Source organism: Lathamus discolor, chromosome 6 (assembly GCF_037157495.1).
Source record: "Lathamus discolor isolate bLatDis1 chromosome 6, bLatDis1.hap1, whole genome shotgun sequence".
NCBI classification, from domain to species: domain Eukaryota; kingdom Metazoa; phylum Chordata; class Aves; order Psittaciformes; family Psittacidae; genus Lathamus; species Lathamus discolor.
The window spans coordinates 76,098,243-76,116,153 of NC_088889.1; the positions used below are offsets into that span (position 1 = coordinate 76,098,243).

At 38.1% G+C, this 17,911-nt stretch overlaps 1 protein-coding gene across 1 annotated transcript in view; it reads left to right on the forward strand.

Annotated features, from left to right (window-relative positions):
* Positions 1–15,489: 15,489 nt before the first annotated feature.
* Positions 15,490–17,911, forward strand: part of LITAF (lipopolysaccharide induced TNF factor) — a 35,003-nt gene continuing 32,581 nt past the window's right edge. Inside the window, exon 1 of the mRNA XM_065683815.1 lies at positions 15,490–15,584. The gene's annotated coding sequence lies outside the window, so the exon portion shown is untranslated. The remainder of the gene's footprint in view (positions 15,585–17,911) is intronic.

Below are 17,911 nucleotides of genomic sequence, written 5' to 3' on the forward strand. Positions count from 1 at the left end.
GGTAATATGAAGAATTACAGCTTATTTAATGCAAGTGAAAAAAACCCTGATTGATAGCTCTTTATGGGTTGCGTGTGGCACCTAATTTCAGTTTATGTAAAGCAGAAAGTGATATCTCACAAGGGATGGGCAAAGGATATGAAAGTATGCTTTAGAACAGGGTAAAATTCACACAGCTTAAAATAACCAACTTTTTGGCATTGCTTTACTTCAGTGAATAAACCTTTGTAGGAATGCAGCAGATTAAATCATATTGAAAGACCCTATATTAGACATATTCCATTACTACATTGAATATGTAGTTACTAGTAATGGCTCTGCTGCTGAGTGTTTGACTCTTCCTCATACAAAGTTTACGTGCACATATTCTCTTGGTATAATTACATATAACATTGTAAATGCCTAGCTGCTCAAAGGATGTTTTTCACTTTTCTCAGTCTCTACCATAGGCTGAGCTAAACTTTGTTACAACCATGTTAAGGAGGGTCCATACGTAGCCAGTGCCACTTTGGCCATCTTGTACTGTGGATCAGAACATATTTCACTTGTTTTCTTTAATACACTATTCCATGGGAAAAAAACATAAAGCCAGCAGAATAAAACAAACAAATCTAGCATTTGCCTTTGAATGAAATTCTTGTGCTTCGTGTTTGGGAAATTTTCAGCCTTTCTGTCAGTGCCTCAGGAAGAAATATTTTGGTGTATGTATGAAATACAGAAGGATGTATTGTGAATATCAAATACTCTAAAGTCTTCACTAAATAACTGTCAGAGTGTACCACAGGAGGAAATTGAGCCATGCCAAATCCTCCAGAAATAAAAAACCTGATTTTAAAAGAAGTTCCTTTGCAGAAGAATACACTTTCAGAAATACAATCTGAAACTCCAGTAAGATACACTACTCTAACAAGAGCTCAAGCTATACTTTTCTCCAGTGCTATCTACACCTCTGTCAGGCTCAATTACTCAGTCATACTCAGGAATGTAATATGAATCCTAACAAATGGCAGTTTGCGGTTTCATTGAGTCAATAATGTAGATGGTAACCTGAGGAGTTTTTTAAGGAAAAAAAATCATGCTGCAAAGATCTAAGAATGGCCTTGATTTACATCCAGCAATCTCATAAGCGAGATGTTATAATGTATTTGGCATTTTCTATTTTTTAATTCAATCTCCTATCTTGTCTCTCATTAATATAATGTATGTATGCATATAAAAGAAAGATTTTATAGATTAAAATATACTTAGCTTCCAGCTATGCAAGCAGTGATTAGATGGCAAAGATAAAAAGAAGTGTTATCAGAGCTTGTGGTTTATAAATGTTAAAATGGCGAATTAGTGGTTTTGGGTTTTTTAAATTTATTGTCACCTTTCAAACCTGTGGGCTCTGGCTGCCTCACCAGCACATAATGATGGTACTCAGTTTTGCTAGAGCAGGTAAACCTTCACAGTTAGGATAGAGATGGTCTAAGTTTTTACTGCTGCAGCTGTATTTTTTCACTGTAGTTGTTTGTAATTCAGCAGAAAAATCTGGTTCAGAAAATGCAAAATGGATTAAATCATCGCAGGTGTGTAAACCAGTCTAAGAGCCCTCCATGCTCACTGCAAGTAATTGTATATTGACATTGCACAATGCATGCATTACTGAGAACATTATTAGAGGTCTTTAATGTAGAAGCATGAATTGAGTGCCTTGAGACCAGTGTTGCATTTCTCTTTTAAATGTCCATGGTAAACAGATCATCTGAAACTAATCCACTGCTTTCTTATCTTGCCTTTAAAAGCTATTAGGAAAGGGCAGCTGCTACTGCTTTTCTGGAGAAGGATCAAGGATGGGTTTAGAAGAAAAAATATCATCTTGTAATTAAGATAAGCTTTGTGGCTGTGGTGCCTGCTTAATACAATGGGGAGGGGTAGAAATCCAGGTGACTGTGTATGATTTGAATTACTCATTTACTCCCTTCATCATGAAGAACCTCCACAACAGCAGTAAGAACCATGCAGCTCTGAAAGTGCTCCTGGCTGCTGCAGCAGTGTGACAAAGCCAAAGCCTGAACCAGGGGTGGCAGCTGGCATAAGGGAGAAAAATACTGATAGTGTTATAGTGTGGAAATTAAACTTCTATTCTCTCACTAGGAAGCCACCTTCCAGATTGTTTTGGTCTGACTGAAGCAAAAACTGAGTTATGGCAGATGAAGGGAAATCCTGTGAGGGACTCATTGTATGTTAAGGGCTTCTAAGGGTTTCATCTAAATACTCTTAGTCTGCAAGATGCTTTGCCTAAAAACCTATTAATATAACTGCTTAGTCTGTCTTCTCTGGCTTGAAAATTAAACAAGGGTATTGCACATGGAGGTTGTGGCATTCACCTGAAGAAGACACAGTATTATGATAAGAAAATCTAGTATTGTCTAATGATAGCTGATTTTTTTTTCCTATTAATCTTAAACCAATCTGTAATCATGAATGTCTTAATATAGTGCAGCACTCACTGGTCTACTATTCAAAGAAAGATGAATAATATGTAATTGGACTAATTTAGCAAGATTGAAATTTTTATCCTGTAAGACAGAATTTTGATTGCAGAACCTTTTCTTCTTGGAGATACACTGACACCACTGAGCTCTTTTAATTTTTAATGTAATTATGGAAAGATATTTTTAAAATAATCTTGTGTACATCCTAGTATTACTTTTATGCTAATTTTGCTTATATCAAGCAAAGTTGGAAATTGTATAATTAAAATTTTGAAATAAACAAACTTTTCTTACATACCAAAAAAAGGCACGGGAGTAAGGTGGAGCAGGTGTGGAACTAGATGATCTGTAAGGTCCCTTCCAATCCTAAGCATTCTATGATTCTAATAGAGGAGACATATTAAGCCCTTGTGATATGAACTACTGACATCTCTGTGACAAATGCTAAAGCTCACTTAGCTCTGATATCTGACCTTAATTATGGTTCCTTAATGGAGAGCGGGCACAGTCTGACTGATGGAGCTGAATTATAAAATAAAGTTATATTCTGGAGCTGTCATGTCTGGAGGGAATAAAAAATAATTTGATTTAAGTTAATGTATGTAAGAACATATAAAATTGTCCCTGTTTGTTTTGAGTTAGGTTTTCTGGAAGGAGATAATTTGTACCACTTGCACACTTAGCTTACTTAGGCTTTGGCATTCTGAATTATGCACTGTGTTCATAGAATCATAGAATAGTTAGGATTGGAAAGGACCTTAAGATCATCCAGTTCCAACCCCTCTGCCATTGGCAGGGACACATCACACTAGACCATGTCCCCAAGGTTCTGTCCCACCTGGCCTTGAACACTGCCAGGAATGGAGCATTTACCACTTCTCTTGGGAGCCTGTTCCAGTGCCTCACCACCCTTACAGTGATTCACATGTCACCCCTCACAATGACTGAGATCTCTAAAATACGTATTTATTTATATGGCAATTAAAGTAAACTAGGATCAGCTGTTTACTCCTTTACTCCTATATTAAAAAACCCCCCACAAACGAAAAAGCAAACAACTATATATGAGGAAAGAAAGAACAGAGCAGATGGAGAAGTTGTAAATGATATACAAAAATAACCAAGCATTGTTTTATATATAATGCTTATTCCTAAAAAACTAATTAACTCTTCAGTAACCATCCATCATGGGTAAATTTGCCAAAGGAACAATCAGTGATTAGCAAATATAAAATAAACAGCTTGAATTCCTTTAGCAAATGAACTCAAAGGTGTTATATCCCCTTAGGTGTATTGACTTCAAAAGCATTGCATTCACACAGCACTGCAGAAAGCACCTTGCAGTTACAGTTAGTCTTTTTATATCTTACTGGGAAGCTTAGCAACAGAACAGCCCATGTAGGGGATGGCAAATATTCTCTGTCTTAACAGATACTGGTTAAGTGTCAGTCCCCAGCCAAAACAAAATCTTGATGGTGTGTCACTGTTAGATTACTGAGAGATTACTGCTAGAAATGAATGCCACCAGAATAGTAATCAGATTTTCTCTCTGGTTTGAATTTACCCCAGCACTCACTCATACCTGAATAAACAGCGTCTAAATAGGATTGCTGAGGATCTACAATTCCCATGCATTTTGTATGAAATTTATATCATATGCAGCAGGAAAAAATGTGGTTGATTCACTTCCCAGTCATGCCAATTAGCACTAAATCCCTCTGCAGACCTGGATTTCCCAAGAAATGGAGATCACCAGTCACTCTCATATTTACAGTAATGAGCTGGACAGTTTGGTTGTGCTTCCACAGTGGATGTGTTAGGGAAGTCATTCTTTCTCCCCACCAGGAGCATTTGGGAGTAGAAAAGATTTTGGAGTAGAAAACACTCATGTTCAAAAATTTTTAGTTCCCTGGGTAAAAATTTCCAGAGTCCCACACTAAAAGCAAACCTCTTTGAAACTTTGATGCTAACTTTGAGATAGTCTCTAAAAATGAGATTCCCACTTCAATAGCACTGCTGTGCCATTGGCAGCTACTAAGCCTCATCAAATCCTGATGGACCCTCAGCTTGCCAAAGAACTAATGCTAGTATGTTGCCTAATGACAGGTTATTAGCAATGAGTAGAGTATGCAAACACATCTTCATTCCTGCTGTTGCTTAATCTTTTCTGGTCTAAAGGCAGTCAGGATTCCTACAAATACCGTTGCTCATTCTCTCACATGAAAGCAAATAGCTCAGGCTGCCACCTGAGCAAAATCAATGCTTGCTTCTATTCATACATAGAATTATGTATGAGGTAAATCTTACTGCAAGTTTAACAATGCACATGCCTTATTCTAATGTACAAAGTTCAAGAAGTCCTTAACCATTATCCCCCAAGTGGTAAGAAGCATCAAAACAAAACCCAGTTTGTGACCCAATAGCAGAGAATAAAAGATTCATAGACCTATTTCCATTGTGCTATTTCTGGCAGCGATCTTTTGCTATTATAAACCCACTCCGCATCACTTTATCATGAAAACCAGTTGCACAGCATGGTCATCTCACACGCGGAGATCAAAGATGTGGTTTCCGTGAAGAAGGCTATGACTAATGCTTCAAGTCACAAGTGTTCCCATGATCTGTTTTGGCTTGCATATCTTGACAGAATAAAAATGAAATAACGATAGTAACACTTAGTGCTGGAGTGCCACATTATTTAAGGGACTTCTTGACTTAATATTGTACTTGTTGACTAATAAAGTCTGTATATATCTTTAAAATATGAGGCAAACATCTTACATATTTTGTCATATATTTTAGTGCTTTTTTAAAAATTTTATTTATTTGAGAGTTCAGGTATTGCCAATGTATTTGGAGACAGTGGGGACAGGGAATCCAAATTATTATTTGCACTATGAGCACTCCAAGCCTCAATTAAATGTCATTCCTCTATTAAGTAGATAGTGGAAACTAAACAACTGTAGTGGAAATTGTGAGTCCTTAAAACTTGTGCATTAACAGAGCCTATTTTGCTACTTTACCTACAGACCAAAGCCCAGCTGTGGGCACATAATATTAGCACTTCTGTGGGGTTTTTCTGTTGCTTTTGATGTCCTGTCTTTTTTTTTGACAAAGCAACTTCTGATATTTGTAGTGATATTCTTGACAGAGATTTTGCAATGGAGAGTGAGTTGCAGGGTGTCTGTCCTGAGCTGTAGTGTGTGCTAACTGTGCTTTGAGACCCATGTCCCCCGTAAGCCCTGACTGTCAGCCACTCGTATCTTTAGTGCCCACATATCAAAGCCAAGTAAAGAGAGAAATGTCTTTATATTTCACATCTGAGTTTCCTATAGAGGGACCTAGGACTGGAAACAGGAGTGAGCTAACATGTAATTGGAATATCTGTGCTCTGACAGTGGAGGTGCCCCTTGATTTTGTTATGTTAGCATACATATTTGTTATATTAGCATTCATATATGTTATGTTAACATAAGAAAACCAAGGGGCACCTGCACTGTCTCTCTCTCTATATGTACAGGTAAAGATACATGTATATAGAGACAAGATAGATTAGTGACTAGTGCCTCCTAGAATACTAATGTCAATTATGTTGCGTCTATTTCTCCCTGAATTTCTGGGAGTGTCATGTACAGAGAAAATGCTTCCTTTTTTTGCTTTCCTTCTACCTGAGTTTCAATGGTTTTATGGCTTGAATGAAGGAAAGACTTTAGACTAAGAGATGCATACATATTGCACAGGGCATCTAAGCTTTTTCATTTGAACTTGATGATCTTAAGGGTCTTTTTCAACTTAAGTGATCCTGTGATTCATGAATGTTTCTGGCCTGTGTCCAGTACTACCTGTGTGCATCTATGATGGCAAAGTGAGTGGATAATAGTTGTTGTCCTGTAGAATATTAGTGCAGAGAAATGTTTTGATATGGTGCTTTTAGGTCCATTTCAAAACATTTTGCGTCAATATGGCAGTATTATATAAGTCAAAGGACCATATACAGAAAAAGCACACAAGATACTATTCACCTTTCAAGAAAGCAAGTGTTGGCTACAAAAACAGCAAATATATGTCATTTATGTACTGTTATAGCTAATTTCTAAAGTGCAGAACCCAAGTGAGAGTCAAACCTCCTTGGTCATGTTCTGATTTCAAGTTCAGCCTCTTGGCTGCAGCCTTTATGGAGAGCATGGAAGGCAATGCCCACAGCTCTTTCTCAGACTGCAGTAAACTTGCACTAGAAATGAGGATTTTGCTGTCCCAGAGGAAAGAAGCTTTTCTGAATACTCAGTGAATGCAGTGCCATCGTGTTGTGATCAGAGAGCTGTAAGTAAAATAAAGGAAAATTTTTCTTTCTACATAACTGGTGGCATGGCACAGGACCTTATGCAATGAACTCGAAGAATTTTTTTAAATGCTCCCACTTTTGTGGTTTGGTGTGGTCCTGGGATCTTAATGATTCTTATCTCTCGTCTCAGTTGTAACTTGATCCAATAGTTTTCCTGTCTGATAACATTTTCTCTACCGCACGCATTAAAAGGGAATTCTTAATGCCAATGACTTGGGAGTTTTTCACAGTAGACTTCCAATGAATCTCAAAATTAATTAATTTAATTTCCTTTTCCTTTAAGTTTCTTTAAATAAATGGTGGTCATTCAGAAACACAGTAGACTGTGCCTCAGGAACAGCAATAGCCCTCCCTTGACCCTAGGTTATAGCTTGCAGCCACTCTGGTGAAACCAGGGGAGCACAATCAGTTCAGGTGGCACGTTCACACTGGATCCATCCTGATGCACTAGTTAGGTCTTCACTGTCTCAGGGGTGCTGAAGGAAGGATGGTGTGTTCAGCTGCTTCTTTCTATTGGTAAGTCTGGTATTGGCTGTAACTGTAGATTTAGTTATTTCTCAAGGAAAGGAATCCTGAGTAGTTCTGTGGCAATGAAGTAACTTCTGAAGCAAGAGAAACTAGCAACTAGTATAGTATTAATACTGGGCTCCCAATATTTTGTTTATCTCTTTAAGATTCCATCAGCATTCTGTTCTGCTTATTTTGGTGGTTTTCAGTGTGAGGATTTTTGTCCTGACAGGCACTGAAAGTACTCTGTCAGAATAAAACAGAATTAAAGGGGGGAGAGAGGGGGAGATCTGTCAACTTTACCTATACTTAGTAAAAGGTTTCTAAAGCATCTTCCATGGCAAGAGATTAAAAAGCAGCTCCACAAACCTAAGGATAGGATGATATCTCAGTACGTTTAACAGCAAAATGCAAGGAATAGGAGTTCTTCAGTGATGTTTTCAAGGCATTTTGAAGAAACTCTGAGGCAGGCTGTCTCTAGTACCATCTCTTTGCTAATACTCTTGCCATTATAGCATCAAGCTGAAGACCTGAGCAGTCATGCAGGAGCTCATACATGGATAGCTAGCCAGGACTCCTGCAGGATAGCTGCATGACCCTGTTTCCTAGCCTTTCTCTTCACTAGATAGCAAAGATTGAGTGCCTATTTTAGTGCACATCATCATTGAACTAAATTGCTGTTTTAGCATTGATTTCAGTGGAGCAAAACAAGGCCCTTGCAGTTCTATCTGCAGCAATAATATGTGGAAACTGAATAGATGCAGCAGAGTGCAACATTAATTCCAGTATTTGGAGAGTCAGAGGGAGTGGTACATTTGTGATTATGTGGAACAAAAAATACTTTGAATTAGTCACAGGACATTCAATATCTTAATTGCAAAATTTAAGGCTGTATCATAAATAAACTCCAATTTGTTCAGAAATTTGCAAACAAGACAGAAGTCAATAGGCTGAGCTAACAGTCCTGTAGAAACCTTAGTCTTCTCACCGATTTCAAAGGTACAGTTATGTGTCTGTGATGAAGCCCTGTTGAAGGCTGACACAGGGCTAATTTCATATCCAAAGCCTGAACATAATTTTGCTGTAAGGACATCAAGAATGACCAGGTTTAGTAAGGAAGGCATAGGTAAGCTTAGTATTTGAGCAAACCCTTAGCACCATTCCATGACTGATTTCTGTTATACATTCATGTATGTCATAAATTCATGACTGCTTTTGTCATACATTCTCAAGCACAAGGTGTAAGAATTCAAGTGCACCCTTATTAGATGAGGGATGTCCTTGTTCTACTCATCACACCGTTCTTGTGTAAGGGGAGAAGTCATGCCACAGTTTTGTGGAGCTACAGATGCTAAGATTTGAGGAAACTATTCCAAATTTAGTGGCTTTTTTGCATGGAATTGGTGTTTATTTATTTCCATCTATGAATTTGTATCTATTCAAAATTCCTGCAGTCTTGAAATAGCTTCAAACTATTACTCCAATTTTTCAATCACAATCTCTGCATTTAGGCATTAGTGCTTAATTGAGACTCTTGTGGTGGGCACTTCAGTGATTTAAATGATCCCACACAGATTGCAATATGCTGCAATTGCTTTGAAATTCACTTTCCAGAAATATTTTTGCTAGTAAATAGAGTCTTGCATCAATATTCAAAGGGTGTCCAATCTCCCTATAATCTGTGAGATAGAACTCCAGCTGAATAGTCACAGTGATTTAAAAATAATTATTTAAGTAGCCCATTCTGTGATGGAGCAAAAATTAGGATCAAATCAAGAACTGAATGTGCAGTCCCCCAGTGTCCTGAAAGCCCTTACTAACAGCAATTAGAAACTCTGTCAGCAGCAAATTGCAAATGTGATTAACATTAAATGGAAACAGTTTTACTAAATTGAAGATCTGATTAGCAACTGAACTTCATGATTTAGATATTCCAGCAGCAGTTACAATACTACCACAACCTATAATGTAATGCTGATACAAGTTAATTCATCTTTCTTGTAAATGATGTGGTATAAAAAGCTTTTTATAAACTATGTTCAAAATAATATGTGGAGGATTTACTGTTGCTGTCCTGTAGGCTCTGTCGGAAATGATTTACAGAACATTAGGAAAGAAGGAATATGGCAGCTCATTGACACTGATGGACATCTCTTGTTTTAGGAACTTCTAAGGTAGGTACAGCAATAGGTATTGCTGCCTGTCTTCTGCTCTCTACAGTGATATTACAAATGTCCATAGTTTGTTTCCAGTATTTCCTTCCAAATTGCCTAGTAAAGAAGTTAGATGGTCCCTTTCTGAAAACTGTAAGAAACTGTGAGTACCTGTGCAAAACTATTCCATAAATTCCTTGCTTCTTTGTTTTTAAGCTGAACTGTCCACTGAAGGTGGATAAATAGAAGAGTATTTTAGCCAATGCCTAGTACAGTCATTGCTTTTATCTGTTCAGTCTGTGTATTAGGCTTCTCCAAAGAATATGACGTACATACAGCTCATGACACACATGGAATCAATTTGTTATGTAAGAATCCCCATGGATCTAAACCCACCATGCTCAGTTTTATGGAAGTAGTGAATGTAGGCTTGGCTCATGGACACAGGAAGGCCATGGTCTAGCTTACCTACTTTACACCTATAAAAACCAGTAAGACAAGAGACCTCCTTCATTTGAAATTTCTAGGGATGTTATTCCTCAGCTCTTCTTTCTGAGGCCATGTTTTATACAGTTCAAGTGGAGCTCTACAAAGAAGGGATTTTGTCATAAAAGTGACAGATCCTAACTTTTTCCTGTAGCATTTGGCCAGTTTTCTGTAGAGTTTAGGTAATACAGCATAGCAGTCTCTATGTATGTTTGTGTGTGTAAACAAAGTCCTGTTTATCATCCTGTTTATCAGTTTACACAGGCAGTGAAATTTTTCTTCAATCCATCAACAAAATAAGAGGTTGATACTTTTGATACTTCAAGGCTTGTTATCAGTGGTAAAGTGATGTAGGCTTTGACATACACTAAATATTTCTTGTAGGGAATCCAGGTTTTGTTTTGTGTTTGGGTGAAAGTAGTTCATTTCTTCAAGAGGAATGAATGGAGTATTGTGCATTTGGCATGGGAATGTGTGATCCTTACTTGTGAGTCTTCTGTCATTATAACCACCTCTTTTGTGAGGGAAACAATATTCTTTTTGCACTGCCTTCTGAATTCCCTGCCCAATACTGCAGTTTATACAGTCCTTCTGCCACTGCTGTGTTGTCTCTGCTGCTCTTCCGCTCCCCAGCATTTTCTACGGGAAAGGAATCTAATTCCTCATTCTCCTCATTCAGAAAGCTGGGAATTCAGCTCATTAGGATCTTAGCAGCATGAACAAAGCTTGTCATTTAACTTCCGATTTCATTACAGCCAAACAGAAGATATAATTTATCAGATAGGGAGCACAGTTAGTACACTATATATTTAGTCACCTTTTTTTCCCAAATTTAGTATGCTTTTAGATATAAAGTAGAAGCGTTTAAAGTTCTCACTGAAGTATTTTTGAAAGTGATCCTATTTCTTCTAGATCTCCAACTTTACTGTGCTGCTCTCTTCCTCCATGCCAGCTTTCTGCCAGAGAATCTAAAGGTGCTTGAGGAAATTGAGCCCAACGTATATGATGTGAGAGCTGATGAATGGCAATTCTCTTAACAGGCAGGGGAAAAAACTTACATTTATGTATTTCCCTTTAATTCCCAGAGTGTCTCCAGGTGCTTTGGAGACTACAGAAAAGATTCTACCCTTCCTGCCAATTCTGGGATGAAATTATTTGGGGCTTAAGGAGTGTGCACAATCCTGTCTCATACTGGAGAATGACACAGTTTGCTCACTTCCTGATTTATGATCCTGTCTAGTGTATTACTGTTGAACTCCTTAGATCTTGAATTATTCCATGTTTCAGTTTTAGGCCTGTTTCACACCTCTGTGTAATGTCAGACCCATTCCTTTAGTCAGACCTGCTACGGTACTGCTTCTTTCTTGCCTTCTTCTGTAAAGCACATGTGCCCTGTACGTATATTGCAGTTGGGGAAAATGCTTTGTTGGCTCCAATGTAGTACTTCTTTTTATGAATGCTGTCTAAGAAGTCTGCAGTTGGATAAGTTATTTAACCCTTTGCTAATGGCAGAAGATTCTTATGGTACAAGCATATGCATTTCCTGCCTTAATCAGTGCTGAGCTCCAGAATGCTCTGGTCCTCATTCTCTAACAGCTCCTGGCTGTGGTGGGGGACAGGTAGCTGCTGTTCTGCATGATCCAGCTATGCAATGAAGAGAAACAGAGGCAGGTCTTTCCAGTATTACTTTGGTCTTGAACTTTGGCACAACTCTAAACATAATTAGCCTCTAAACATGATTAGCCTCTGAACATTGTTTACTACTTCCGGAGAGACCCACCTTTGTAAACAATTCAGTTGGACTTATGTATGAGCCCTACATAAACATCAAAAGTAGATTTGTGCTCCACTTCTCTAAGACAAACATGCAAGCAGGAACAATTTAAAGATTAAGGCATTCTGAGTAGGCAATATGCTATATATCTAAAGCTTTTAAATCTTCTGTTAAAGTTTGGATATGACTTGTAGTACTCTTGAGGGAAAACCGTGAATGATATAGTTGCTGTCATCAAAAAGAGGAGTCTGATAAGTGTATGAAAATATCTAAAGCCAAGTTCTTTGATGCCAATGTAAATCTGTAGTAATACTGTTAGCACTAGCATAGCCTGATTTACACTGATGTGATCAGGCAGAATTTGTGTCTTCATTCCCAAAATGAAGGAATGGGAGGAGAAAGAATCCTAACACAATACGCTGTATGTGACCACTGCACACAGTGACCACTGCAAAGGCACTGGCATGAGGAAGGATGTACTCACTATTCCTTTGAGCCTCTGTTGGATCCAGTACAGTGAATTTGAAAATAATGAAATAAAATCAGAAACAAATAAAAACCAAGAATCATGGTGAAAACTAACAAGATGAAGTGATATTACCGAGAAAGAGGCAAGCGACTGTGGAGAAAATTGCAGAAAGAGGGGAATCTACAGACAGGAGTGGAAAGGAGAGGTGGCTGGCTGTGCAACACACTATTGCAGTGACCAGAGCCTGGAAGCATTTGTGAAGTTTTCACGCAGAAGCCTTTGGAGGCCTTGCATCTTCAGAAGAAAGAACCTGTGTGGGTTGGAGGTCTAATGCTTTGCATTCCTATGTGGCAGAAGTGGGACAGATATGAAGCTTTATCACCACTCTTCAAGCTGGAGATAACTCTGTGACCTGTCTGTAGATATTAACTTTATATTTACTGTGTCCATTTCTGTAATACTTTTTATCACGCTCTCCTATTTTAACAGAGATTCTTCTGTCACTTACGTTGTACATAGGTCTCTGTACTCATGTCATCCATACTTAGAAGAGCAAAGTTCCACTTTCACAGTAAGTGGAAACCCTGAATGTAAGTCAAGGGACACAGGCTCACTAGATGTGTATAAAGACTGGAAGATCTTTTAATGAAGAAGCACCAGTAACGATTTTGGTTATTACCAGGTACAAGCTGTTTACACGTGTTTAGCTTGTAATTTTTGAGCATTTAGAGTACAGGAAGGTATATTGATATCTACAGCCTAGAATAAATAGAATTTTCATACTGCCCAAATCACACTGAAATTGATTTCTGAAAATAAATTATTGTTGTTTAACCATGAGTACCTGGAGCAGCTCAGCTGCAGTGAGAAAATCTGTAGTAATGACATTAGTATCTGTGATTTCCACTGATTTTACTAAATTGGATATGACTCATTTTATTTTTACTGACATTTAAACTCTGCAACTTTCTTGTGTGAGCGAGACCTCAGAATTAAGTGTACACTGGAATGCAGCCTAGCTCAGCCCAGCACATTCAATATCACTTGGTTTTGAATTGCATCTCTTTTTCTAACAGGGTGTGGAGCTGCTAGAGCAGTGGCAAGTCACAACACAAGACCCATAGTTAAGTCATCTCTACAGTCTGGCAGAAATGAAAGTGGCAATGTGATTCTACTGGGTGAGTCAATGCAAAAGTCATCTGTCTCCTTTTGTTTCTTTGCAGACATGCTCAGATTTTTCCCAGAAGCTTCTTAGAAGTGAAGCAGATTGTGGTCTGAGCTTACAGCATGGGTCTGCTCTCTTTAGGGCACTTTGCACCTGTGTTTGTTGCAGTACAGTCTTCAAGTGCTTTCCAAACATGCCAGTTTCAGTAATGCAGTAAATTCTAACTGCAAATCATAGAACTGCTGTAGCAAAGAGTAGCTTTCAGCCTTTATTAAATAAAACATAAATACAGAGAGAATATATTAAAAGAAGTCATAAATTTCAAAGCCAAATACTTACAGAAAAGTGCTTGGGTTAAGTTTGTCTTTGGCCACCTATTTTGTGCAATGTGGGTGACTCTGTTAACACTTCAGATGCCTGAAATTGGGTAGAGGTCTAAACCAGTTAAAGCTGATTATGTGATTCGCTATGGCTTCTGCACCTAACAGTGCTTAAAATAACTGTAGCAAAGACAAAGTCTGCAAACAGTGAAATACACAGATACAGCAATGTTTGAGGTTTATGCCAAACAACGGTCACTACTCTTTTCAGTGCTGGATCATTGTACAGGTGCTGGTGCTGCTGTGAGCACTGCAGCAAGTTCTGTACTGGCAGTGCTTATTTCCATGGAAGGAGAATGGAATAGTTCTGATTGAACAGGTACTTGAACTGACAAGAATGGGCGGCAGAGACATGCTGTTACCGTTACAGTTTTATTGGGAGCTAAGTACTAGTAGTACTTTGTACAAGTGCCTGCACTTACAGCAGAACTCAGTGCTGTCCTGGCTTCAACCACGACAAGTGCTGACTGTTGCAATCTTGACAATGAAACTAGAAAAGCTTCAGCCTGGTTTGTGAAAAGCTTGAGTAATTTCTCTAATCTAAAAAATGCACACAGCCCATAATGTGACTTGGTGATCTTATCATATGCCATACTGCCCAGCTGTTTTGAGTGGAATAAAAAATGCTTTCAGGCCAGAACTATGAAATGTACTTATACAAATAACCTGATTATTTTTTTTTTATAATTTCTGTGAGACTTGCATTGGCTCTCATCCCTGGTCAAGCCTGTAGTGCTATCTTCTGGTTTTGTTAGGGGCAACACTGAAAAAGCCATGCTATTGATTTCCTACAGCTACTTAGGCTTGGGTACTGGGTTTGGAAGTGTAGCTCTTCCTTTTGTCTTCAGATGTTTTGTTGGTCTGTTTCATGGAGTATTATTATTCACTAACTTTTGTATTCAGAAACTGCATGTGAAAACTCTCATTTTATGATTAAAAATCTGGAAAGAGCAAACTATTTACCTGTATACAGACAGGTTGTATACAGCCTAGTTGTATGGAACATAACAGAGAGGTATATGAGATTTATCTGTGGTGGTTTGGGTTTGTATTTGAAAGTGTCGGATGAATGCTGTGGTTATGAGAAGAGACAATTCTTGAAGGCTTTGAAGCTCTTTTAAATTATTTTGTCAAGTTTTCCTACCACCAAGCAAACCTGTGTACCAGATGCTGCTTTTCTAGTCTAATTTTTTGTCAGTGTACACTGCGGCTTTCTGGAAGTTCTAAATCTAAACAGACTTCAATACATCAAAGCCTACTTTTCTCTTTATTTAAGGTTTTTGCATGTTATTTGAAACATTGCTAAGCAATTATGTCCTAGATACAAACTACCCTGTTCTCTGCTTACCTGAACTACAAAGCTTGGTATGTGTCTTGGTGCTACTGCCTGCAAGGCATTATCCAGGTATGTTTGATGGGGAATTATATGTCCTAGAAAGAAAACTAATAAACACATCTGCTTTCAACTCTCAACTCTTCCCCCTAGTTCTTCCTGTGATTAAAAGGACAATATTTTAAAATAAGCAATCCTAACAGCTAAAATTACGCAGTCCATTTTTTGCTATGTCCAGGACTTCAATAACTCAGGCAATTCATGGGAGAGTAAAGTGAAATTTTGTATTATCTCTTCTTTTCCAGATGGGCTGGATCAGAGGAAATAGGCTGTATACAGATCTGAAAAAAACAGCTTGTTCCAAAGGGATCCTTTCAGCTGCAAACTATTATGTCATCCACTCTAAAGAGCTGCCCAGCCCAGCAGCTTTCTGAGAAGTCAAGGGGTTTGTCTTGGAGGTGGCAGAACAGTCTTCAGTGTTCTAGGCTGGGATACAGGGTGAGTGTTACATGCATGTAGGAACTGGTGGTGAGAACTGGGGGGTGTGTATTATATGTACAAAAGAATTGTGACTGGGGAGGCTTCTCAGTGGCACTGTAAAGTTGATGAAGGCTATGAAGAAAGTATTTATGTCCCATCCTTTAAGAATCTAAGAAGGTATTTTTATGCTGCCATTCTTTGTGGAAGTATGACCAAATTCTGTCAGAATGCTGTGTTCTCTTTTTGTGACTCAGAATATATCTCCGGTAGTCATTTGTTTGAGGACTTGCCCCTGGACTGCAAAGCTTGCTTATAGTAAGATCTGAGGTGAAATGCTATTTCTGTTACTTTTGATGCATGGGCTTCATCCACTCTGTTTACTGTGGCGTGACTTCAGTAAGCATCCATCTGTGTGCGATAAGCAAATTCTCTCCTAAACTGCAAAATAATGTGTGTACTGTAGAGGCAAAGTTAAGTATTGCTGGTTCTGAATTTTCTTACTGCTTTCTTATACCTTCTTGGCTAAAACTTGCCTTTTTGATGAACATCTTTTATCATGCTCACTTTAATGAGTAAATTCTCTTTCATCTTCTACTGTTGCTTGGTAAATCTGTAGGAATTTTAAAGTTCAAAATACTGGTGAAACTTCTTTTTTTTTTGTTCAGGAAGAGTTTAGTTTAGAAGAGTATGCATTTGTAATATCCCTTTACAATAAAGTTTCTTCAAATTGCTGTATCTGTGGCTACAGTGTCCAGATTACCCTGCAGGTTTCTAAAGAGAAAGATGGAGGAAGATTTTGGATGAATCTAAGTAAAAACTTAAGGAACTGAAATTGAATGTCGCTGGTAAATGACTGGATACTATCATGCTTAAACCCACTTTTGACTATGTTACATCCCCCTTCAAGCTGTTTATTTCTACTTGAAATTAATCACTGAATTAATCAATGCTCAGTTATATCTTACTCGAGAAAAGCAAAACTACAAGTTGACACTGAGCTTAGATGTAGTCAAACAGCATTCTGAATTATTTAGAGGCAGCTGATGAGTTCCAGACACTTTCATTGCCTAGGAGGATAATGTTCTGTATTACTGATGATCTAGAATGTCTCCATGTGGTTACCTTTTTTCTTTTTTTTGGTTTTATTTATTCTTTCATGATCTTAAAACAGGTATTAAACTTTGCATTTAGTCTTTTTGAGAGAGATGATTGAGAAATTCTCAGAGTAATTCCTGTTCAAGAGCTGCACGTTAATTTCCTGCAGATAGGTTTTTTAACTTGCAACCTGCAAAAATCTTGTTGTCAGCAGGGATCCCTGAAATTATAAATTCACCTCTGAACACACATGTAATGGTTTGAAGAAACAACAGTCCCTTGTGGAGTTTCAGGCAGGCTCTGTGTAATGGGTCTATACAAGTCTGTCCCACCCTTGGCTCCCACAGCTCTCCTGCTGTGGGCCCTGCAGCCAGCAAGGGCTGTAAGCCATGGGACAGAGGTCAGAGAAAAGCTACTGGGGTTGCAGAAGTTGGATGGAATAGAGCACAAGGTGGAGGAGGAAACATGACTGAAGCATCAGGAGTTGATTAAAAGTCTTGTCAGGAGTGGCAATAATATCTAGAACATGGTGGAAGCAAAGGATGAAGTAGAAATCACTTCTTACTGTTATACTTTAGTTACTAGTAGCTGCTGTGTACTTGTGTCTAGTTATTAAAAGAGCTAAAGGAAAAGAGGGTGATGGTAGTTCTGCCATCCTTCTAGAGGTGGAAGAAAAAGATAACTGAGCTTACACATAGGAAATAGCATTTATCATCTGGAAATACTCTATTTGCAAAAGTTTTAAAATTAAAAAACAAAAGGGGGAGAGATGATATGGGGAAGAACACTTCTCTAGGAAGCTAGTAGATATGGGTAGCTACAAAGAGCTCTTGCAGCTATCTATAGTTAGCATTTTGCATGTCTTTTCTTTGGGAAGTTGCATCTAAAATACAAAGATAACTGCAGAGTTACTTGTAAAGATAGCATAAAATGGAGGGGTTTTTTTTGTTGTGGGTTTTTTTTTTTTAATTTGTTTGTTTTTTTTTTTTTTTTTTAGTTAAACTGCCTAAAAAACCTGGATCTTGGGCAAAGGAATCTCATTTTCCACCTAAGCAGAAACACCCAGTTTGAAGAAAACTCTGTGCTAGAAAGTGGAGCTGAGCTTAAAACAGGCAATAGGGCATAAAGGAGCTTTGCTTACTGAGTGCAGCACTGCCGTTATTTGGCAAACAGTGCAAAACAAAATGGGCAGGAGAAGCTACAGCTCTATATGTGCTTTTGGTCCTAAATCATGTAGTGACTGCTCTTCA